The sequence below is a fragment of the Chaetodon trifascialis genome, chromosome 7, assembly GCF_039877785.1.
Source record: "Chaetodon trifascialis isolate fChaTrf1 chromosome 7, fChaTrf1.hap1, whole genome shotgun sequence".
NCBI classification, from domain to species: Eukaryota; Metazoa; Chordata; class Actinopteri; order Chaetodontiformes; family Chaetodontidae; genus Chaetodon; species Chaetodon trifascialis.
Window position 1 is genome coordinate 5,836,822 of NC_092062.1, and position 25,243 is coordinate 5,862,064.

Sequence of the window (25,243 nt, forward strand, 5' to 3'; positions counted from 1 at the left end):
CGTGTAGTGATGTGCTGTTGGATCGGGAGATTTTTTGTGAATATCTTTTGACGGGAAGGTGCTAGCGGGATGAAAGCCAGGCGCACCCTCTCTTAATTGGAGGAGCAGCTTTTGAACGACGGCAAGCACAAGTGCGTGCGACCGTCCCTCCCGGAGATATTGAGGCTGGCATCACATATGCTGCAGTGCGTAGCAGCAGATCCCCTCAGCGGCCACAGGAAGGCAGGCACGGGCTGGCCCATGCATCACGTGTTGCCTCAGCACATATGCTGCACGATGTAGCAATGCGCTGCAGGTATAGGGGGCTTTAGCAGGAGTGCACCCGGGTACATGCTGTTTTTGGTGAATATCTTTTGACAGGAAGTCAAGTCAGTGCCAGTCAGGCGCACAAGTGCGGGCGACCTTCCCTCCTGGGGATACTGAGGTGGGCATCACATATGCTGCAGGATGTAGCGCATGTTCACAGCCAAATCCGAAGTGTGGTCCCTGCAGGTCCCCTCAGCAGCCACCGGACGGGGCGATGACAGGCAGGCAGGCAGGCTGGCAGACATAGACAGAGTGGTTAGGATGAGGCCATATGAAGAAAGGTGGGGAATCAGTGGCAGGTTAAGGTCAAAGGTCAAATGGGACAGTTAGGGTTAGGTTTAGATAAAAGTGCAGTACTCTTGGGAGAGCACTGGGAGGGGCATGGGCTCTTGGGGGCTGAGTGGATCAAATGGGTATTAAAACCCTTAAAATAAAATCATGCTTAACCAATTCGTTAAGAGTTTAAAAAATACAAGGTGGATTGGACAAAGGTGTAGGCCGGCAGTGGAACTTGTATATTTAACAAAGTACCCCCCTCTCTCCAGGGTCTCTGCTGTAACATCTGGGGTTGTCATTACTTAAAAGGAGCAAGCTTTATCCAATTTATCCAAACAAGAGGGGTTAGTAAAACATAAGCGCTAAAAATATGTAGTAATAAAAAAGTACATTCAAATACGTGCTAGTGTGAAAAACAACATATTTAAATATACACAGTTAGTGAGAACTCAAATAAGGAAGATAAAAGGGGTTAAAATGACATCATGTATTTTTATGGTCCTTAGGCAATACTGTTGTTTTTTGTTGTCTCTCTATTACATAATAATATTATTAATAATATTATTAATAATAATAATAATAAGACGACGAAGAAGAAGAATGACATCAACATGCCACAGGTCTTTTCAAAATACGTTTTATTAAGAGAAAGGATTGGGGGGGCTCCAGCTGCGGTGAGAAATCTCCTGTGAGGAACACAATTATTTTATAAATTTTAATAGGAATTAATAGAATATATATAGATAGAATAATTTTTAAAAAATAATAAATAATGACAGAATCCCAAATTTTTAGGGGGAGTAAAATCATGTTGTAAATATATATGACATATAATATATCATTGTTAAAATTGCATGCATAGTCCATATATACAATATTAGTAAAAACACATGATTAATGGTGGAGACACTGCATCTTATCCATTTAAATAAGTTAAACAAAAATGAAAACAGTTGAATCACTATAAAAAATAAAGAGAGGGCATTAAAAGGAGAAGGTTTCATTATTAGATTGCTGCAGTCGGAGCCCTGCCAGAAACCTGCTAGAGAAGAGGCCCCGGAAAGTGTGGAGGTGAGCACTTCTAGTAAATGCTGTAAAAAAGGTTGTCATTACCAAGTGGAGATGGACTCATCAACCATAGTTTTCATTTAGACCTGTAGGGTCTATGGTCTTTAATAGATGGATCCATTTCCTCTCTGCTGCCCACTGTAAACTTTACAATGTGCATATAGGTCACTGGTGCCGCTCCTGTTGTTCATAATATAAAAATGTTTTATTCTGGCGGCAATTGTGTTTCTGGTCTGCCCTACATACATTTTGTGGCAGTCCTTGCACCTGATTGCATATGTGCCCCGCCACGAGAAAACCAGCAACAAGTCTGTCCAGCACAAGTTGTGTAAAGAAAAACCAATAAAAATTAAAAAAAAAAAAAAAAAAATGTGATTTTCATTTTTTGCAGAATATGTAAGTTGAAATCATGAAGAAGCAACTCCATGTTTCAAATAACAGTATTGAGGGCCTTAAAACCATAAACTTTGTATTTGAATTTGGGTTGTTTAGAGGAAATTCTCGGTCCTAGTTGGGGGTGTGGCGATTCAACAGTAAATTAGCATACTGGCTTTCTTTAGCTATTCACGTGCTTCTGTTCTTTTTTGTGGCCAATCAGCTGCACGTTAAAAGGGAACCAATGAATGTACTTTTCGTTGATAAGGAAAACACTGAACTGAGCTGTGGGAAAACCGAGGCAGACTGTCACTTTGAGGAATTGCACTGAATACTATTGCCGCACACATACATGCCTGTATATTGCTCACTGGTTGATTAATACACTGTTGAATGTTGTGTTAGTGTGCATTCGAAGTCACATACAGGGATCACAAACTGTTTTTTCATGCTAGATGCTATACCTTACATTGTTTTTAGCTGGCTTAGTATTGTTTTAAAATGCAAATGATATGCACATCAAAACTTATGTTAGATCAGATGATCATATTATAAGCTGTAATGGGAAGTTTAGATATGGTAATGTGAGCAACTGCTATTAAATTGAATAACACACCAACCTGATGATGTGCTTGAATAATGTGTGAATACACACCTGTGGGTGAATAACACACCTTTGGGTGCATGAATAAAGTATTAACTGTGATGCTAATGTGTCTGTTAGCCTGACCCATGATCTGAAACAAGGGTTTTCTTTGTTTTCCTTCTTCAGAATTGGCAAAAACACTCTGACTGATATAATCAAACACAGACTGATCCATCCCACTGCACCACAGAGTGACAGAATTTATTTTATTTTATTTAATATTAGAAATAAGCATGGGTGGCATGGTGGAACAGCAGGTAGTGCACGTGGCTCACAGCAAGAAGGTTGCTGGTTCGATCCCCGGGTCGGGTGGGGCCTTTCTACGTGAAGCTTGCATGTTCTTCCTGTGCATGCGTGGGTTCCCTCCGGGCACTCCGGCTTCCTCCCACAGACCAAAAACATGCTCATTAGGTTCATTGGTGACTCTGAATTGTCCTTAAGTATGAGAGTGAGCATGAATGGTTGTTTGTCTATATATGTTGCCCTGCGATCGGCTGGCAACCGGCTCAGGGTACACCCCACCCCTTGCTCAATGACTCCATGGGCTCCAGCCCCCACCCCCATTCAAATGGATAAGATCCAGTCTCTCCACCATTAATCACGCATTTTTACTAACAATGTATATATGGACTTTATGCATGCAATTTTAACAGTTATATATTATATGTCATGTATTTTATCATCTTATCAGAATTGTTCTGTGTACTTTTAAACTATTTTTAGTTAAGAAGTACTATCGCTATCGCTCGAGTTGAAATAATTGAACTTTTGCGGCGGATTCGCGTGAAGACGCGCCGCGACAGCCTATCAGCGTTGAGATCGTCATCGACATGCTGACGTACGGACGTGGTCGACGAGAGAATGAAATGGCGGAAGAAATGTTGTTGTTGGGCGGGCTTGTCGCGCAACGCGATGACGCCGCAAGGGGTTTTTGTACCAGCGTCAAAACTGGAGCGTCTGGCGAGACGCGATTTCATTTCAAGCGCGATTAAATAATTTTCATCGCGTTTGGTGGGAACGTAGCGTTAGCCTGGCAGGGGGCAAGTCAAGCCTGGTGGCCCGCCAGGCTTATAATACACTGGGGGAAACCCTGAACCCTCAGCGTAGCCTCTGCACACGGACACACTAGCGTTAGCTAGCATTATCTAGAATGCTAGCGCTAGCTAATGCTAACGACGCTAATAAGCTACAACCTCACGGTAATAATTCACAAAGTTGACATGCTGGTGAAAATACATTGTGTTCTCATTAGGACTTACCAGTTTGTCTTCTTTTGTCACTCGAAGGTAATAAAAGCCACTAAAAGCTGCCAACCACTGCCAACTGTTGACTGGTTTGAACTGGTTTGGTCTCAGGAGAGAGCAAGTCTCGTGGGCGGGGGCACAGGTGCACAGCCACAGCATGCCATACATTGAAACCATGTCTATTTAATGTTGACATTTCAACATTGAAAACCCAGCATCTATACAATGCTGATTCAACAACATTTTTTCAAATGTTGAAATAGTAGCTCTACTTAAATATTGAATAAACATAGATTTCTCAACTTCAACCAAAAATAACCAATTTCACCAAAATTCAACGTTGAATCACTGTATTTTGCTATCTGGGAAGTTACATACAAGTTTTTCACCGCAGGGCAATGATTTAAATAGTTAACATTAAGTCAAACAATGACTGCCAGGTGATGGTATCTGAACAGCAAAATAAATTATATTCTCAATGACTTACCAGTTTGTATTGCTCGCACACAGAGAAGAACTTTAGACACGGATGGTTGAATTATGGCAACTACAAGCCACAAAAGCGCCTTTGAAAAATGAAGTCCCTTGAGATCTCACTGGTCTTGCAGAGGGAGGGAGGGAGGGGGCGAAGCAGTATCAGCACCACACATTGAAATCATGTCAATTCACTGTAGGGCATTTCAACATTGAAAAGTCATCATCTATTCTACATTGATTCAACAATGTTTTTCAAATGTTGAAATGGTATCTGTGATTAAACATTGAATCAACATAGCTTTTTCAACCTCAACCAAAAATAACCAATCTGACCAAAATCCAACATTGAATTAATGTCTTTTGTTATCTGGGACACCTTTGTCCAATCCACCTTGCATTTTTATACTCTTAACGAATTGGTTAAGCATGATTTTATTTTAAGGGTTTTAATACCCATTTGATCCACTCAGCCCCCAAGAGCCCATGCCCCTCCCAGTGCTCTCCCAAGAGTACTGCACTTTTACCTAAACCTAACCCTAACTGTCCCATTTGACCTTTGACCTTAACCTGCCTCTGATTCCCCACCTCCCTTCATGTTGCCTCATCCTAACCACTCTGTCTATGTCTGCCAGCCTGCCTGCCTGCCTGTTGTTGCCCCATCCGGTGGCCGCTGAGGGGACCTGCGGGGACCACACTTCGGGCCGGCCCATGCATCACATGTGATGCCTCAGCACATATGCTGCAGGGTATAGTGATGTGCTGTAGGATAGGAAGGTTTTTGGTGAATATCTTCTGACAGGAAGGTGCAAGAGGGATGAAAGCCAGACACACCCTCCCCTAATTGGTGGAGAAGCTTTCCAATGGTGGCAAGCACGAGTGCATGTGACCGTCCCTCCCGGAGATATTGAGGTTGGCATCACATATGCCGCAGGGCGTAGCACATGTTCACAGCCAAATCCTCAGTGTGGTCCATGCAGGTCCCCTCAGCAGCTCCCGGGGCCCCCCAGGTGCATCCAATGTGCTGTCTCACATATGTTGCAGTGCATAGTGGCAGATCCCCTCAGTGGCCACAGGAAAGCAGGCGCGGGCTGGCCCATGCATCACGTGTTGCCTCAGCACATATGCTGCACAGCGTAGCGATGCGCTGTAGGTATAGGGGGTTTTAGCAGGAGTGCACCGGGTGCACGCTGTTTTTGGTAAATATCTTTTGACAGGAAGGTGCCAGAGGGATGAAAGCCAGGCGCACGAGTGCGTGCCTGCCTTCCTGTGGCCGCTGAGGGGATCTGCCACTATGCACTGAAGCATATGTGACGAGACAGCACATGTGATGCACCTGAGGGCCCTCCGGTGGCGGCTGAGGGGACCTGCATGGACCACACTTAAGATTTGGCTGTGAACATGTGCTCCTGCCTGCAACATATGTGATGCCCACCTCAATGTCCCTGGGGGGGAAGGTCGCCTGCACTCGTGCGCCTGGCTTTCATTCCTCTGGCACCGTCCTGTCAAAAGATATTCACCAAAAACAGCATGCACCCGGGTGCACTCCTGCTAAAACCCCTATCCCTACAGTGCATCGCGACGCCCTGCAGCATATGTGCTGAGGCAACACATGTGATGCACCCGGGGGACCCTGAGGGCCCTCTGGTGGCTGCTGAGGGGACCTGCACAGACCACACTAAGGATTTGGCTGTGAAGATGTGCTCCGCCCTGCGGCACATGTGATGCTGGCCTCAATATCTCCGGGAGGGAAGGTCGCACGCACTCGTGCTTGGTGCCGTTGGAAAGCCCACCTACTATTGGGGGGGTGGGGTGCACCTGGCTTTCACCCCTCTGGCACCTTCCTGTCAAAAGATATTCACCAAAAACAGTGTGCACCCAGGTGCACTCCTGCTAAAACTCCCTATCCCTAACCCGTAACCCTAACCCTGATTGTCCCATTTGACCTTAGCCTGCCTTTGATTCCCCACCTCCCTTCATGTTGCTTCATCCTAACTGCCCTGTCTGTGTCTGCCAGCCTGCCTGCCTGCTTGCCTGCCTGTCGTTGTCCCCTGCAGTGGCCGCTGAGGGGACCTGCATGGACCACACTTTGGATTTGGCTGTAAAAATGCGCTCCTGCCTGCAGCATATGTGATGCCCACCTCAATATCCCCGGAAGGGAAGGTTGCCCACACTTGTGCGCCTGGCTTTCATCCCTCTGGCACCTTCCTGTCAAAAGATATTCACCAAAAACAGCGTGCACCCGGGTGCACTCCTGCTAAAACCCCCTATCCCTACAGTGCATCGCTACGCCATGCAGCATGTGTGATGAGACAGCCTATGTGATGCACCCAGGGGCCCTCCAGTGGCCATTGAGGGGACCTGCACTTAGGATTTGGCTGTGAACATGCGCTACGCCCTGCAGCATATGTGATGCCAGCCTCAATATCTCCGGGAGGGACGGTCGCACGCACTTGTGCTTGCCGCCATTCGAAAGCCGCTCCTCCAATTAGGGGAGGGTGCACCTGGCTTTCATCCCGCTGGCACCTTCCTGTCAAAAGATATTCACCAAAATCTCCCTATCCAACAGCACATCACCACAACCTGCAGCATATGTGCTGAGACATCACATATAATGCATGGGCCAGCTGGCACCTATCCTCCTGTAGCTGCTGAGGGGATCTGCCGCTACGCACTACAGTATATGTGATGAGACGGCACATGGAATGCACCTGGGGGGCTCCGGGAGCCACTGAGGGGACCTGCATGGACCACACTTCGGATTTGGCTGCAAAAATGCACTCCTGCCTACAGCATAAGTGATGCCCACCTCAATATCCCCGGGAGGGAAGGTCGCCCACACTCATGCGCCTGGCTTTCATCCCCCTGGTACCTTCCTGTCAAAAGCTATTCACCAAAAGCAGCGTGCACCTGGGTGGACTCCTGCTAAAACCCCCTATCCCTGCAGGGCATCGCTACGCCATGCAGCATATGTGATGCCAGCCTCAATATCTCCAGGAGGGACGGTCGCACGCACTTGTGCCTGGCTTTCATCCCTCTGGCACCTTCTTGTCAGAAGATATTCACCAAAAACCTCCCTATCCTGCAGCGCATCACTACACCCTGCAGCATATGTGCTGAGGCATTACATGTGATGCATGGGCCGGCCTACGCCTGTCCTCCTGTGGCCGCTGAGGGGATCTGCCACTACGCACTGCAGTGTATGTGATGAGACAGCACATGTGATGCCCCCAGGGGGCCCCGGGGGCCACTGAGGGGACCTGCATGGACCACACTTCGGATTTGGCTGCAAAAATGTGCTCCTGCCTGCAGCATAAGTGATGCCCACCTCAATATCCCCGGGAGGGAAGGTCGCCCGCACTCGTGCTTGGTGCCGTTGGAAAGCCCACCTACTATTGGGGGGGGTTACCTGTTGGTACCAGTAGCTTGTTCCAGGATTGTGTAGCTCTTATAGACACCACCAGCCTTAAAATCACTACCTTATTTCCTCTTCAGTGGGTTGCAGAAATCAGATATGGGTCACTTCTGATAGAACATGTAAACAGAGTCAACAAAATCAGATATAGGCAACAAATTGGAATTGGGCATCAAGGCCTGTAGTGTAAAGACGGACTAAGTGATGCCTGAGAAGTGAATTGTTTCTCTCTTAAAATAAAAAAAAAAATTAAAAAAACCTGTTGGGCACACCTACAGCTCAGTTGGTAAGGTGTGCGCCCCACGTACTGAGGCTGTCAATCCCAGTGGCTGCAGGTTCAATCCCAGGCTAACCTGGGATTGTTTGGAAATAATGGATTCTTCATCTGTGCTCCACCTCTGCCCAACGTTGGCAGGCAAGTGAAACCACAGGGGGCCTGAACTCATCCTAGTCATCGACAGCGTGGACATCTTCTAGAGGCTGGACATGCTTCTCCTCCCTGGGCGGTGGCCACAGGGATGGGATGGTGGTCACTTGATTCTGCAACTTATAAAAATATGATAACAACAACAAAAATAAGAAGAATAGCTTCATTTGCACAGTACCTGAAAAAAATCACAATGCCACAGAGTGCTTGAAAACATAAATAAATAAATAAATAAATAACACAAATAACATATCACAAGTGGTATGAAATGACACGGACAGGCCAGGCAATGCATACCTTGTAGGGGACGGCTGGATGCGGGGTCCAAATCCTTACATTCCTCACTTTGTCCAGGGTGAATTTCCTGTGGATCTGTAACTGATGCAGTCTGGCCCCCAAAGCTCATTTGTTGAAGTTCTTTGAGATGTACAAAATCTATGTAGGATCCATTCTGGAGCAAGGCCACACAGGAGATGAAGGTCAGTGTGTTAAGAAGCAAACCTCCCTTCATCTCCTTTGAGAGATGGAGGTCCCTTTTGAGTTCTGGCCAGGTGGGAGGGTTGGGAGTCGGGATGAATGTGAGTCCTTTTTCTAAAATCTCCAGCTGTGCGGTTGTGGGGGAGAAAAGAGCAGAAAGATTTGTTATATTTGAAGGGTGAGAGGGAGGTGAACAGTTTTCTCCCATTAAAAGTTTAGGTATTGTTTCCAGTACCTGAATATCCTCCCGGCCACCTGGGCAGTCCAATGTATATTGTCGGCTGTGGCTTGAAAGAGTAGCAGGTTGATTTCCGGGATGAAGTTGTATTCTGAGGCTATGATGTTGTTGAATTTAGCACATTTGCTCCTTCTAACTCTTAAGTATATTATCTTTCTTTTTCGTTTTTATTCAGGGGCTTTTTGTAACAAAAGAATTTCCATTTCCACGCCTACATTACCCACAATGCAATTGAATCACAGACAGTTTGGTCGGATATGTTATAATAGAGGCGGCACGGTGGGGCAAGCAGGTAGTGCGCGTGCCTCACAGCAAGAATGTTGTCAGTTTGATCCCCAGGCGGGGCCTTTCTGTGTGAAGTTTGCATGTTCTTCCCGTGCATGCATGGGATCTCTCCGGGCACTCCAGCTTCCTCCCACAGACCAAAAACATGCTCATTAGGTTGACTGGTGACTCTAAATTGCCCCTAGGTGTGAGTGTGAATGGTTGTCTGTCTTTGCATGTTGCCCTGCAATCGGCTGAATCGCCTCTCGCCCGTTGAAGCTGGGATAGGCTCCAGCCCCCCCGCCACCCCGAGAGGGATAGGCGGTATAGAAAATGGATGGATGTATGTTATAATACAAGATGGCGTGTGTGTCAGGCTCCACTCCTCTCTGCTTGTTTCGTCTACAATATCTTTTCTTTTCTTTTTTTTTTGCATTTTTGGCTCTGCAAACTTCTAACTTCTCAGTTCAAGATGGTGGGTTAAAAGACAATCAACAACTACTTGCATTTTGTCTAGGATTCCTACAGGTATGCACAACTGCACAACTGCCCAGTACTTCACAACAGCGATATGGAGACAAAAAGACAGCTTATCCCTGGCTTCTGCTTTGTTCATGGCTTTTTTGTGCCCCCCTTAGTGAATGTATCAAATAAGCCACCAGCAGGCACCTTTCCAGATGTTGCAATTGCATATGCTGGACACTTCCAACCTAAATTTTTTTGGACATGGATACTCGATCATCTACACACTATTTTGGCAGAAAGATCACCATCTCTTTGGAGGTAACGAGATCAAACAACAACACATCAAAGGAAAATATAAAAGATATGTTTCATACTTTTTTCTATTCATACTGCTACGAAGTGGTGATATCTAGCTGAATCCTGGCCCATCAACCAACAACATTGGCCATGTAGCAACAGGAACTGCCACTTGCCAAGGTGTGGACACTCAGCTGAACACAATGATTGGCTGTGTCCCAATTCAGGGGCTGCATCCTTCAGAGGACCCTTCCTACGTGGCCCACGGAGGAAGCGGAGGCTCCTCCGTGGGCCGCATCAACCATCGGTAAATGGGACGGTCTAGCCTTCGGAGCATTTCCTGATTGCGTCACGACGTTATAACTTCTTCCCTCCTAACCCGGGAAAAACACACGTACGGAGACAAAAATTTAACAGACGACAAGCGACACAACAGAAACATAACCGACAGACGACAATGGAGCCAGAGGTTTTGCGACACCGGCGGCTCGTTTATCTCCAGCTGGGAGAGCGCCGTGGGGAGGTAACATTATCCGGCTATTTTAACCCATATTAATGTTCATACATTACCCATTAATAAACAATACCGTTTAGTGACAAACGCTTGCCATATAAACTATGGACTGACATATATGTCATTTAACCATGAGTCTTGATACAGGGTTCTGTATGCTGTAATTTTAATGCTATGCTTTCAAGATCTGAAAAGTGCTTGAATTTAGTTAAATGTGTACGAACCCTCTAAATAACCCTGACTTAATTCAATAGCCTATTAAAATGTTGTGTTATTAAACATCAGAACCATATTGAAGAGCCAAAGTGTAATAGATGGAGAAATGAAGCATTATTGTCCTAAGCTGTAACATTCACTAGAGTTGTTGTATCAACTAAAATTCAGTTGCTCTTGTTTAATCCTCCTCTTCTTACCCTCCTTTCTCCATCCAGACAAGGGCGATGTACTGTTGCATAAACATCAGTGTTCCTGTTCTGCCATTATTTTTCAATGATCATGACACCAGACGAGATTTTAGGCTGAGCAGAGAGTCCCTGGCGGTGCTGCTGGAGCTTCTCCACCAGAAAAGGCGACACGGATGGGGTGCCACAATAGAGACCTTGGTCTGTCTCTTCTGGCTGGCGAGTGGAACATCCTCCAGTTGTGGTTGCAAGGGTGTTTGGGATGCCTTGCTCCACTGTTCACTCCATCGTCCATCGAGTTACTGAGGAGGTGGTGGCCATTCGCCGCAGGGTCATCTACCTCCCCAAGACCACAGAAGACCTGGCGGCAGTAACTCAGGGGTTTGCAGGGCTGGCAAGACACAGAGCTTTTCAAAAAGCTGCTGGAGCAATCGACGGCTGCCATGTGAGGATCAAGCCTCCAAGCTGTCCTGATGGTCACTGTTATCGGAACAGGAAACTGTTTGCTTCAATAATCTTGCAGCACCACCAGGACTCCTGCTCAGCCTCAACTGTATATGTGTTCTCTGTAAATCTGCAAATCTCTGTAAATAGTATTTTCTGCTGATCTTTTGTAAATAGTTGTACATTTTAAGAATGCCCACTTGTAAATAGAAATATTCATATTGTATCTTTGTAAATATCTGTATATATCACAGAAAAAATAAACTAATTGTGTTGTCACTGAAAAGTAGTTCAAAAGTCTACTTATATTGTAAATAAGAAATGGAATAGATAATGTAATGAGGTTATAAGATTTTAATTTAGAACACAATATTTTTAATTAACAATTTAAATCTAACAACACAGAACGTAATCAAACAGAAAAAAAACATAAAAAAATCAGCACCTGTCAATCATTATTTGTCAATCCCATTTTTCCCATTATTTGTCAATCCCACACACACAAGGAAAAGGGCAAAGAGACACAAAAGGAGAGACAGGAAGGCAGGATCCAAACAGTTTGTGCCCGCATAAAGGACATCAGGACATTATTATCACCAAACAAATCTCCAACCACCTTCACTCCCTTCTCATACCAGAAACGGAATACAGCATTTTCAACACCAGGGGCTCTATTTTCGACTCCGCCCGCGCAGTAGTATTTTCGAGCGGCACAGGCTTGCCATACACGGCGTACCTGGTATTTTGGTAAACCCAGGCGTACAGGGGTGTGCCAGGATGGGCGTTGCGGTGCAGTAAGGGGGAGGTGTCGGCATAATGCCGGCGGCGTAAAAGTGCGCTGAGAGCTCGCCACCTCAGACCTGGTCAACTCTGTGCGCCAGCGGCGCAAGTGGATTTTTGTAAACCGGCGGAGTCGTGCGCTCACGTCACCAACACCTCACAGTCAGGTTTCCACAGTGTCTGGCATTTCACTTATTCAATTATTAGCAGCAGCTGCAATTCAATGCAACTATCTGAGTCAGCACATACTGTCAGACCTAAATTTATATATTTTGATCATTATCTCATCTGATCACATCGAAAGCGTGTTCGGCATGCGTTAATGGTACATGACACATGACTCGTTCATCGTGGCGAATTCTAGCATCCCTACAGTTTTTCAGGGGGACACCCTGGATGGGTGGCTGCTAGGTGATGACGGCTATCCACTGAAAACGTGGTTGATGACGCCATATATCACACCGTCAACAAGACGGTAGCGTGGTTTTAACAGTGTTTTCAGCAGTGCTCGGTCAGTCATCGAACGCACACTACGATCAATAATTAGCAACAGCCACGATTCAATACAACTATCTCAGCACATACAGTCAGACCTATATTTTGATCAGCATCTCATCTGACGACATCGCGAGTGTGTTCGGCACGCGTAATGGTCACTCACCCTGACCGAATGTACACAGGTGAAACTGGGATGCAAACTAATCAATTAACATTGCTGTGCCAACCAGAAACAGCCGTGACATCCTACAGAGCATATATACTGCATCTATCTCAGAGCACTCGAGAGACAGACAGACACATGGAAAAAACTTAAGTGATGATCGTTGTCCGCTATTACCCACGTCATTTCATTCCAAATACAAATGTTATCATAGTAATGCTTAACATTATCTACAAAGATGGAGTACATCATTGCTTTGAGGAGGATGAGGAGAAGGCCGAGGATTTACCATCTAAGGACCTCATATTTAGACATCAGAATCAGAATCAGATATACTTTATTTATTCCCGAGGGGAAATTGTTTTTGTTGCAGTGCTTCTTACAAGAGTAGAATTAGAATAAAAGAAAAGAAAGAAAAGAAAAGCCCCATCGGTGCAGCGGACCTGACTTTGCGCTGCGCCTGCGCCTGCGCCTGCGCCTGCGCTGCGCTGCGTTGGTGGTGGAGTCAAAAATAGAGCCCCAGGTAGGAAGTTCCTGTTACCCATGAGTGGGGTCAAATAGGAAAAGGCGCCTCTCCTACCAACATATGTATTCATGTCGTGCCAAATCTTAATAAAGCTTTGCAGTATTGGGTTTTCTCTCAATTCAGGAGGGGATTTCTTTTTACTAGTGAACTCTCCCAGTAATCTATAGGGTGTACAACCCCATGATTCAAGGGGGTCCTCTCATCTTTTCAGATAACAATTAATCCATTCATAGATAAATCCACTATGACAGGCCCAATTATATAATATAATGTTCAGGAGTGCTAGACCTCCACTTGTCTTTTGGTAATTGTGAAGTTTTCATACTCAGTCTGGGTTTTTTCCCCTGCCAAATAAACTTTGAAAAATCCCTTTCAACCTCTTTCGCTTGTTTTTTGGTAATATAAAAAGGCAACATCTGCATAAGGTAAAGTAGTCGGGGGAGCACGTTCACCTTTAATAAATTTATCCTCCCCATCCAGGAAATCTGCAGATCCATCCATCTATTGAGATCACTCCTGATATCTTTATGTACGGAGTTAAAATTTTTTCTCAATATATTCCTTATATTTGGGGAGATAGAAATTCCTAAGTATGAGAATCCTGAGGCAGACCAACAAAATGGAAAGTTAGGTATGTCCGGCATATTCTGACCGTAACCAATTGGCATAGCCATTGATTTGCTAAAATTAATCTTGTATCCAGAAAAGGATTCAAAAGTTTGAATAACTGACATTAAAGCTGGTATGGATTCATCTGGGTTGCTGAGAAAAAGAAGAACATCATCTGCATATAACATAATCTTGTATGCTGTAGATTTTATCTGAAAGCCTGCTATGCTATGGTGGTTTCTGATAGCCTTTGCCATCGGTTCACTGGCCAGTGCGAAAATAAGTGGGGACAAAGGGTCCCCCTGACGAGTGGACCTCCCCAAGTCAAACTCTGATGACCTTGCTCCATTTACAAGTACGCTTGCTCTAGGTGAAAAGTATATCAGCCTAATAAGGTTAATAAATCCCTCCCCAAGTCTGAATCGCTCCATGGTGGTGAATAAATAGGGCCACTCTACACGATCCAAGGCCTTTTCGGCATCAAGTGAAATGATAAGACCTTGCGTCTGATTAGTGCTTGCAAGTTGAATAATGTTAAGTAATTTCCTCATGTTGAAAAAAGAGTTCCTATTTTTTAATAAAGCCGGTCTGGTCCGGTCCAATTAAGAGTGGTAGGTAATCATCAAGTCTATTCGCCAGTATTTTTGAAAAAACTTTGTCTACAGTCATTAAACTAATAGGGCGGTAAGAGCCACACTCGTCAGGGGGTTTACCCCTTGTAAGGATTAGCGATATATTTGCAGCATATAATGAGCATGGGAAAGAGCCTGTCTCTGTTGAGTGTAGGTACATCTTTAACAAAGGTCCCTTTATGGAATCTAATAAAGTTTTATAAAACTCTCTTTTTTATAAAAGGTTTTCATTATCTCCACCATGTTTTGGTGTCATGAAGATTGTTCCCAGTTTCATCCTTTAAGGATGAGATTGCTCTGATATCTCGTTCACCAGCTGCGAAGCGTGCAAGTAATCATCCTGGTTTGTGTCCCATTTTGAACAATCTGTGTTTTGCATACAGGGTACTTGCATCTGCTCTTAGCGTGAGGAGTTGGTTAAGAGCAGACCGTGTGGCTTCAGCTTTTTTGAACAGTGATGTCATGGAATCTATTTTGATTTGAAACAAAACAATTAACATCAAAGCAGATGACATCACATCAAAGCTCATCACATCACGGAGCCACAGAGTACATCAAAGGAAAAGTATCCAGTGATGTCATGCAATCTGTTTTGATTAGAAAAACTAAAGCAGATGACATCATATCAAAGCTCATCACATCAACACTCATCACATCATGGAGTCACAGAGAACATCAAAGAAGTGGCCAGTGATGTCATGTCATCTGTTCTGATTTGAAAACCAACCAATTAACATCAACACAGATGACATCACATCAAGCTCATCACATGCTAAAGCCTCATAAAACATCAAAGAAGAAGTTTCAAGAGGTGTTTTGCAGTCTGTTTTGATTTGAAAAACAAAAGCAGATGACATCACGTCAAAGCTCATCACATCGAAGCTCATCACATCATGGAGTCACAGAGAACAACCAAGAAGGGGCCAGTGATGTCATGTAATCTGTTCTGATTTGGAGAAGAAAAGAAAATGACATCACATCAAAGCCCATTATATCACAGAGCCAGAACACATCAAAGAAGTGGTGTCCAGTGATGTCATGGAATCTGTTTTGATTTGAAAACCAACCAATTACCATCAACACAGATGACATCACATCAAAGCTCATCACATCACACACCCACAGAGTACATCAAAGAAGAAGTGGGATCAAACCTCATGACAGCACATCAAAGTACATTACATCAACAAACAATAGAGAATATCAAAAGAAGAAGTGGACAGTGATGTCATGGAATGTATTGTGATTTGAAAGCAAACAAATGACATATAGGCAGATGACATCACATCAAAGCTCATCACATCATAGGGCCACAGAGAACATCCAAGAAGTGGCCAGTGATCTCATGTAATCTGTTCTGAATTGGAGAAAAAGAATAAAAAGACATCACATTAAAGCCCATTATATCACAGAGCCAGAGCACATCAAAGAAGTGTCCACTGATGTCATGGAATCTGTTGAAAACCAACCAATTACTATAACATAAACACAGATGACATCACATCCAAGCTCATCACATCACACACCCACAGAGTACATCAATGAAGAAGTGGAATCAGACCTCATGACAGCACATCAAAGTCGGTTACATCAACAAACAATAGAGAATATCAAAAGAAGAAGTGGACAGTGATGTCATGGAATGTATTGTGATTTGAAAGCAAACAACTGACATCAAAGCAGATGACATCACATCAAAGCTCATCACATCATAGAGCCACAGAGTACATCAAAGAAAAGTATCCAGTGATGTCATGGAATCTGTTTTGATATGACACCAAGCTCAGCACATGCCGAAGCCTCGTAAAACATCAAGGACAAAGTTTCAAGACGTGTCATGCAATCTGTTTTGATTTGAAAAACAAAAGCAGATGACATCACGTCAAAGCTCATCAAATCAAAGCTCATCACATCATGGAGTCACAGAGAACATCCAAGATGTGGCCAGCGATGTCATGTAATCTGTTCTCATTTGGAGAAAAAGAAGAAAATGACATCACATCAAAGCCCATTATATCACAGAGCCAGAGCACATCAAAGAAGAAGTGTCCAGTGATGTCATGTAATCTGTTTCGATTTGAAAAACAACCAATTAACATCAACACAGATGACATCACGTAAGAGCTCATCACATCACACACCCACAGAGTACATCAAAGAAAAAGTATCCAGTTTGTCATGGAATCTGTTTTGATTTGAAAACCAACCAATTAACATCAACACAGATGACATCACATCAAAGCTCATCACATCACACACCCACAGAGAACATCAAAGAAAAAGTACCCAGTGATGTAATGGAATCTGTTTTGATTTGGAAACCAGACAATCAACATCAAACCAGATGACATAATATCAAAGCCCATTACATCACAGAGCCACTGTGAACATCAAAGAAGTGCCCAGTGATTCCATGTAATGTGTTGTGATTTGAAACAAAACAATTAACATCAAAGCAGATGACATCACATTAAAGCTCATCACATCACGGAGTACATCAAAGGAAAAGTATCCAGTGATGTATCCAGTGATGTCATGCAATCTGTTTTGATTAGAAAAACTAAAGCAGATGACATCATATCAAAGCTCATCACATCAACGCTCATCACATCATGGAGTCACAGAGAACATCAAAGAAGTGGCCAGTGATGTCATGTCATCTGTTCTGATTTGAAAACCAACCAATTAACATCAACACAGATAACATCACACCAAGCTCATCACATGCTAAAGCCTCATAAAACATCAAAGAAGAAGTTTCAAGAGTTGTCATGCAATCTGTTTTGATTTGAAAAACAAAAGCAGATGACATCACATCAAAGCTCATCACATCATAGAGCCACAGAGAACATCCAAGAAGTGGCCAGTGATGTCATGTAATCTGTTCTCATTTGGAGAAAATGAATAAAATGACATCACATCAAAGCCCATTATATCACAGCGCCAGAGAACATCAAAGAAGTGTCCAGTGATGTCATGGAATCTGTTTTGATTTGAAGCCAACCAATGAACATCAACACAGATGACATCACATCAAAGCTCATCACATCACACACCCACAGAGTTCATCAAAGAAGAAGTGGAATCGAACCTCATGAAAGCACATCAAAGTCCATTGCATCAACAACCAATGGAGAATATCAAAAAAGAAGTGGGCAGTGATGTCATGGAATGTATTGTGATTTGAAAGCTAACAACTGACATCAAAGCAGATGACATCACATCAAAGCTCATCACATCACAGAGCCACAGAGTGCATCAAAGAAAAGATATCTAGTGATGTCATGGAATCTGTTTTGATTTGAAAACCAGACAATCAACATCAAACCACATGACATAATATCAAAGCCCATTTCATCACAGAACCACTGTGAACATCAAAGAAGTGTCTAGTGATTCCATGTAATATGTTGTGATTTGAAACAAAACAATTAACATCAAAGCAGATAACATCACACCAAGCTCATCACATGCCAAAGCCTCATAAAATATCAAAGAAGAAGTTTCAAGAGGTGTCATGCAATCTGTTTTGATTTGAAAAACAAAAGCAGATGACATCACATCAAAGCTTATCACATCAAAGCTCATCACATCAAAGCTCATCACATCATGGAGTCACAGAGAACATCTAAGAAGCAGCCAGTGATGTCATGTAATCTGTTCTGATTTAGAGAAGAAAAGAAAATGACACCACATCAAAGCCCATTATATCACAGAGCCAGAGCAAATCAAGGAAGAAGTGCCCAGTGATATCATGGAATCTGTTTTGATTTGAAAACCAACCAATTAACATCAAAGCAGATGACATCACATCAAAGCTCATCACATCACGGAGCCACAGAGTACATCAAAGGAAAAGTATCAAAGTGATGTCATGCAATCTGTTTGAATAGAAAAAGCAAAGCAGATGACATCACAAACCAAACTCATCACATCAACGCTCATCACATCATGGAGTCACAGAGAACATCAAAGAAGTGGCCAGTGATGTCTGTAATCTTTTCTGATTTGAAAACCAACCAATTAACATCAAAGCAGATGACGTCACATCAAAGCTCATCACATCACGGAGCCACAGAGTACATCAAAGGAAAAGTATCAAAGTGATGTCATGCAATCTGTTTTGATTTGAAAAACAAAAGCAGATGACATCACATCAAAGCTCATCACATCAACGCTCATCACATCATGGAGTCACAGAGAACATCAAAGAAGTGGCCAGTGATGTCATGTAATCTGTTCTGATTTGAAAACCAACCAATTAACATCAACACAGATGACGTCACACCAAGCCCATCACATGCTAAAGCCTCATAAAACATCAAAGAAGAAGTTTCAAGAGTTGTCATGCAATCTGTTTTGATTTGAAAAACAAAAGCAGATGACATCACGTCAAAGCTCATCACATCAAAGCTCATCACATCACACACCCACAGAGTACATCAAAGAAAAAGTATCCAGTGATGTCATGGCATCTGTTTTGATTTGAAAACCAACCAATTAACATCAACACAGATGACATCACATCAAAGCTCATCACATCACACACCCACAGAGAACATCAAAGAAAAAGTACCCAGTGATGTCATGGAATCTGTTTTGATTTGGAAACCAGACCATCAGCATCAAACCAGATGACATAATATCAAAGCCCATTACATCACAGAGCCACTGTGAACATCAAAGAAGAAGTGGAATCAAACCTCATTACAGCACATCAAAGTACATTACATCAACAAACAATAGAGAATATCAAAAAAGAATTGGGCAGTGATGTCATGGAATGTATTGTGATTTGAAAGCAAACAACTGACATCAAAGCAGATGACATCACATCAAAGCTCATCACTCATAGGGCCACAGAGAACATCCAAGAAGTGGCCAGTGATGTCATGTAATCTGTTCTGAATTAAAGAAAAAGAAGAAAATGACATCACATCAAAGCCCATTATATCACAGAGCCAGAGCACATCAAAAAAGAAGTGTCCAGTGATGTCATGGAATCTGTTTTGATTTGAAAACCAACCAATTAACATTAACACAGATGACATCACATCAGAGCTTATCACATCACACACCCACAAAGTACATCAAAGAAGAAGTGGAATCAAATCTCATGACAGCACATCAAAGTACATTACATCAACAAACAATAGAGAATATCAAAAAAGAATTGGGCAGTGATGTCATGGAATGTATTGTGATTTGAAAGCAAACAACTGACATCAAAGCAGATGACATCACATCAAAGCTCATCACATCACAGGGCCACAGAGAACATCCAAGAAGTGGCCAGTGATGTCATGTAATCTGTTCTGAATTGGAGGAAAAGAAGAAAATGACATCACATCAAAGCCCATTATATCACAGAGCCAGAGCACATCAAAAAAGAAGTATCCAGTGATGTCATGGAATCTGTTTTGATTTGAAAACCAACCAATTAACATCAACACAGATGACATCACATCAAAGCTCATCACATCACGCACCCACAGAGTACATCAAAGAAAAAGTATCCAGTGATGTCATGGAATCTGTTTTGATTTGAAAACCAACCAATTTACATCAACACAGATGACATCACATCAAAGCTCATCACATCACACACCCACAGAGTACATCAAAGAAGAAGTGGAATCAAACCTCATGACAGCACATCAAAGTCCATTACATCAACAAACAATAGAGAATATCAAAAGAAGAAGTGGACAGTGATGTCATGGAATGTATTGTGATTTGAAAGCAAACAACTGACATCAAAGCAGATGACATCACATCAAAGCTCATCACATCACAGAGCCACAGAGTACATCAAAGCAAAAGTATCCAGTGATGTCATGGAATCTGTTTTGACATGACATCAAGCTCATCACATGCTAAAGCCTCATAAAACATCAAAGAAGAAGTTTCAAGAGGTGTTTTGCAGTCTGTATTGATTTGAAAAACAAAAGCAGATGACATCACGTCAAAGCTCATCACATCAAAGCTCATCACATCATGGAGTCACAGAGAACAACCAAGAAGGGGCCAGTGATGTCATGTAATCTGTTCTGATTTGGAGAAGAAAAGAAAATGACATCACATCAAAGCCCATTATATCACAGAGCCAGAACACATCAAAGAAGTGGTGTCCAGTGATGTCATGGAATCTGTTTTGATTTGAAAACCAACCAATGACCATCAACACAGATGACATCACATCAAAGCTCATCACATCACACACCCACAGAGAACATCAAAGAAGTGCCCAGTGATTTCATGTAATATGTTGTGATTTGAAACAAAACAATTAACATCAAAGCAGATGACATCACATCAAAGCTCATCACATCACGGAGCCACAGAGTACATCAAAGGAAAAGTATCCAGGGATGTCATGCAATCTGTTTTGATTAGAAAAACTAAAGCAGATGACATCACATCAAAGCTCATCACATCATGGAGTCACAGAGAACATCAAAGAAGTGGCCAGTGATGTCATGTAATCTGTTCTCATTTGGAGAAAATGAATAAAATGACATCACATCAAAGCTCATTATATCACAGCGCCAGAGCACATCAAAGAAGTGTCCAGTGATGTCATGGAATCTGTTTTGATTTGAAGCCAACCAATGAACATCAACACAGATGACATCACATCAAAGCTCATCACATCAAAGCTCATCACATCACACACCCACAGAGAACATCAAAGAAGTTGAACAGATTGACCCACAGAGTACATCAAAGAAAGAGTATCCAGTGATGTCATGGAATCTGTTTTGATTTGAAAACCAACCATTTAACATCAACACAGATGACATCACATCAAAGCTCATCACATCACACACCCACAGAGTACATCAAAGAAGAAGTGGAATCAAACCTCATGACAGCACATCAAAGTCCATTACATCAACAAACAATAGAGAATATCAAAAGAAGAAGTGGACAGTGATGTCATGGAATGTATTGTGATTTGAAAGCAAACAACTGACATCAAAGCAGATGACATCACATCAAAGCTCATCACATCACAGAGCCACAGAGTACATCAAAGCAAAAGTATCCAGTGATGTCATGGAATCTGTTTTGACATGACACCAAGCTCATCACATGCCAAAGCCTCATAAAACATCAAAGAAGAAGTTTCAAGAGGTGTTTTGCAGTCTGTATTGATTTAAAAAACAAAAGCAGATGACATCACGTCAAAGCTCATCACATCAAAGCTCATCACATCATGGAGTCACAGAGAACAACCAAGAAGGGGCCAGTGATGTCATGTAATCTGTTCTGATTTGGAGAAGAAAAGAAAATGACATCACATCAAAGCCCATTATATCACAGAGCCAGAACACATCAAAGAAGTGGTGTCCAGTGATGTCATGGAATCTGTTTTGATTTGAAAACCAACCAATGACCATCAACACAGATGACATCACATCAAAGCTCATCACATCACACACCCACAGAGTACATCAAAGAAAAAGTATCCAGTGATGTCATGGAATCTGTTTTGATTTGAAAACCAACCAATTTACATCAACACAGATGACATCACATCAAAGCTCATCACATCACACACCCACAGAGTACATCAAAGAAGAAGTGGAATCAAACCTCATGACAGCACATCAAAGTCCATTACATCAACAAACAAGAGAGAATATCAAAAGAAGAAGTGGACAATGATGTCATGGAATGTATTGTGATTTGAAAGCAAACAACTGACATCAAAGCAGATGACATCACATCAAAGCTCATCACATCATGGAGTCACAGAGAACATCCAAGATGTGGCCAGTGATGTCATGTAATCTGTTCTCATTTGGAGAAAAAGAAGAAAATGACATCACATCAAAGCCCATTATATCACAGAGCCAGAGCACATCAAAGAAGTGGTGTCCAGTGATGTCATGGAATCTGTTTTGATTTGAAAACCAACCAATTAACATCAACACAGATGACATCACATAAGAGCTCATCACATCACACACCCACAGAGTACATCAAAGAAGAAGTGGGATCAAACCTCATGACAGCACATCAAAGTCCATTATATCAACAAACAATAGAGAATATCAAAAAAGAAGTGGGCAGTAATGTCATGGAATGTATTGTGATTTGAAAGCAAACAACTGACATCAAAGCAGATGACATCACATCAAAGCTCATCACATCACACACCCACAGAGTACATCAAAGCAAAAGTATCCAATGATGTCATGACACCAAGCTCATCACATGCCAAAACCTCATAAAACATCAAAGAAGAAGTTTCAAGAGGTGTCATGCAATCTGTTTTGATTTGAAAAACAAAAGCAGATGACATCACATCAAAGCTCATCACATCAAGGAGCCACTTAGAACATCCAAGAAGTGGCCAGTGATGTCATGTAATCTGTTCTGATGTGGAGAAGAAAAGAAAATGACATCACATCAAAGCCCATTATATCACAGAGCCAGAGCACATCAAAGAAGTGGTGTCCAGTGATGTCATGGAATCTGTTTTGATTTGAAAACCAACCAATTAACATCAACACAGATGACATCACATAAGAGCTCATCACATCACACACCCACAGAGTATATCAAAGAAGAAGTGGGATCAAACCTCATGACAGCACATCAAAGTCCATTATATCAACAAACAATAGAGAATATCAAAAAAGAAGTGGGCAGTAATGTCATGGAATGTATTGTGATTTGAAAGCAAACAACTGACATCAAAGCAGATGACATCACATCAAAGCTCATCACATCACACACCCACAGAGTACATCAAAGCAAAAGTATCCAATGATGTCATGACACCAAGCTCATCACATGCCAAAACCTCATAAAACATCAAAGAAGAAGTTTCAAGAGGTGTCATGCAATCTGTTTTGATTTGAAAAACAAAAGCAGATGACATCACATCAAAGCTCATCACATCAAAGCTCATCACATCAAAGAGCCACTTAGAACATCCAAGAAGTGGCCAGTGATGTCATGTAATCTGTTCTGATGTGGAGAAGAAAAGAAAATGACATCACATCAAAGCTCATCACATCAAGGAGCCACTTAGAACATCCAAGAAGTGGCCAGTGATGTCCTGGAATCTGTTTTGATTTGAAAACCAACCAATTAACATCAACACAGATGACATCACATCAAAGCCCATTATATCACAGAGCCAGAGCACATCAAAGAAGAAGTGTCCAGAGATGTCATGGAATCTGTTTTGATTTGAAAACCAACCAATTAACATCAACACAGATGATATCACATAAGAGCTCATCACATCACACACCCACAGAGTACATCAAAGAAGAAGTGGGATCAAACCTCATGACAGCACATCAAAGTCCATTACATCAACAAACAATAGAGAATATCAAAAAAGAAGTGGGCAGTGATGTCATGGAATGTATTGTGATTTGAAAGCAAACAACTGACATCAAAGCAGATGACATCACATCAAAGCTCATCACATCACAGAGCCACAGAGTACATCAAAGCAAAAGTATCCAGTGATGTCATGGAATCTGTTTTGATTTGAAAAACAAAAGCAGATGACATCACGTCAAAGCTCATCACATCAAAGCTCATCACATCATGGAGTCACAGAAAACAACCAAGAAGGGGCCAGTGATGTCATGTAATCTGTTCTGATTTGGAGAAGAAAAGAAAATGACATCACATCAAAGCCCATTATATCACAGAGCCAGAACACATCAAAGAAGTGGTGTCCACTGATGTCATGGAATCTGTTTTGATTTGAAAACCAACCAATTACCATCAACACAGATGACATCACATCAAAGCGCATCACATCACACACCCACAGAGTACATCAAAGAAGAAGTGGAATCAAACCTCTTGACAGCACATCAAAGTCCATTACATCAACAAACAATAGAGAATATCAAAAGAAGAAGTGGACAGTGATGTCATTGAATGTATTGTGATTTGAAAGCAAACAACTGACATCAAAGCAGATGACATCACATCAAAGCTCATCACATCACAGAGCCACAGAGTACATCAAAGCAAAAGTATCCAGTGATGTCATGGAATCTGTTTTGATATGACACCAAGCTCAGCACATGCCAAAGCCTCGTAAAATATCAAAGAAGAAGTTTCAAGAGGTGTTTTGCAGTCTGTATTGATTTGAAAAACAAAAGCAGACGACATCACGTCAAAGCTCATCACATCAAAGCTCATCACATCATAGAGCCACAGAGAACATCCAAGATGTGGCCAGTGATGTCATGTAATCTGTTCTCATTTGGAGAAGAAAAGAAAATGACATCACATCAAAGCCCATTATATCACAGAGCCAGAGCACATCAAAGAAGAAGTGTCCAGTGATGTCATGGAATCTGTTTTGATTTGAAAACCAACCAATTAACATCAACACAGATGACATCACATAAGAGCTCATCACATCACACACCCACAGAGTACATCAAAGAAAAAGTATCCAGTGATGTCATGGAATCTGTTTTGATTTGAAAACCAACCAATTAACATCAACACAGATGACATCACATCAAAGCTCATCACATCACACACCCACAGAGAACATCAAAGAAGTGCCCAGTGATTTCATGTAATATGTTGTGATTTGAAACAAAACAATTAACATCAAAGCAGATGACATCACATCAAAGCTCATCACATCACGGAGCCACAGAGTACATCAAAGGAAAAGTATCCAGGGATGTCATGCAATCTGTTTTG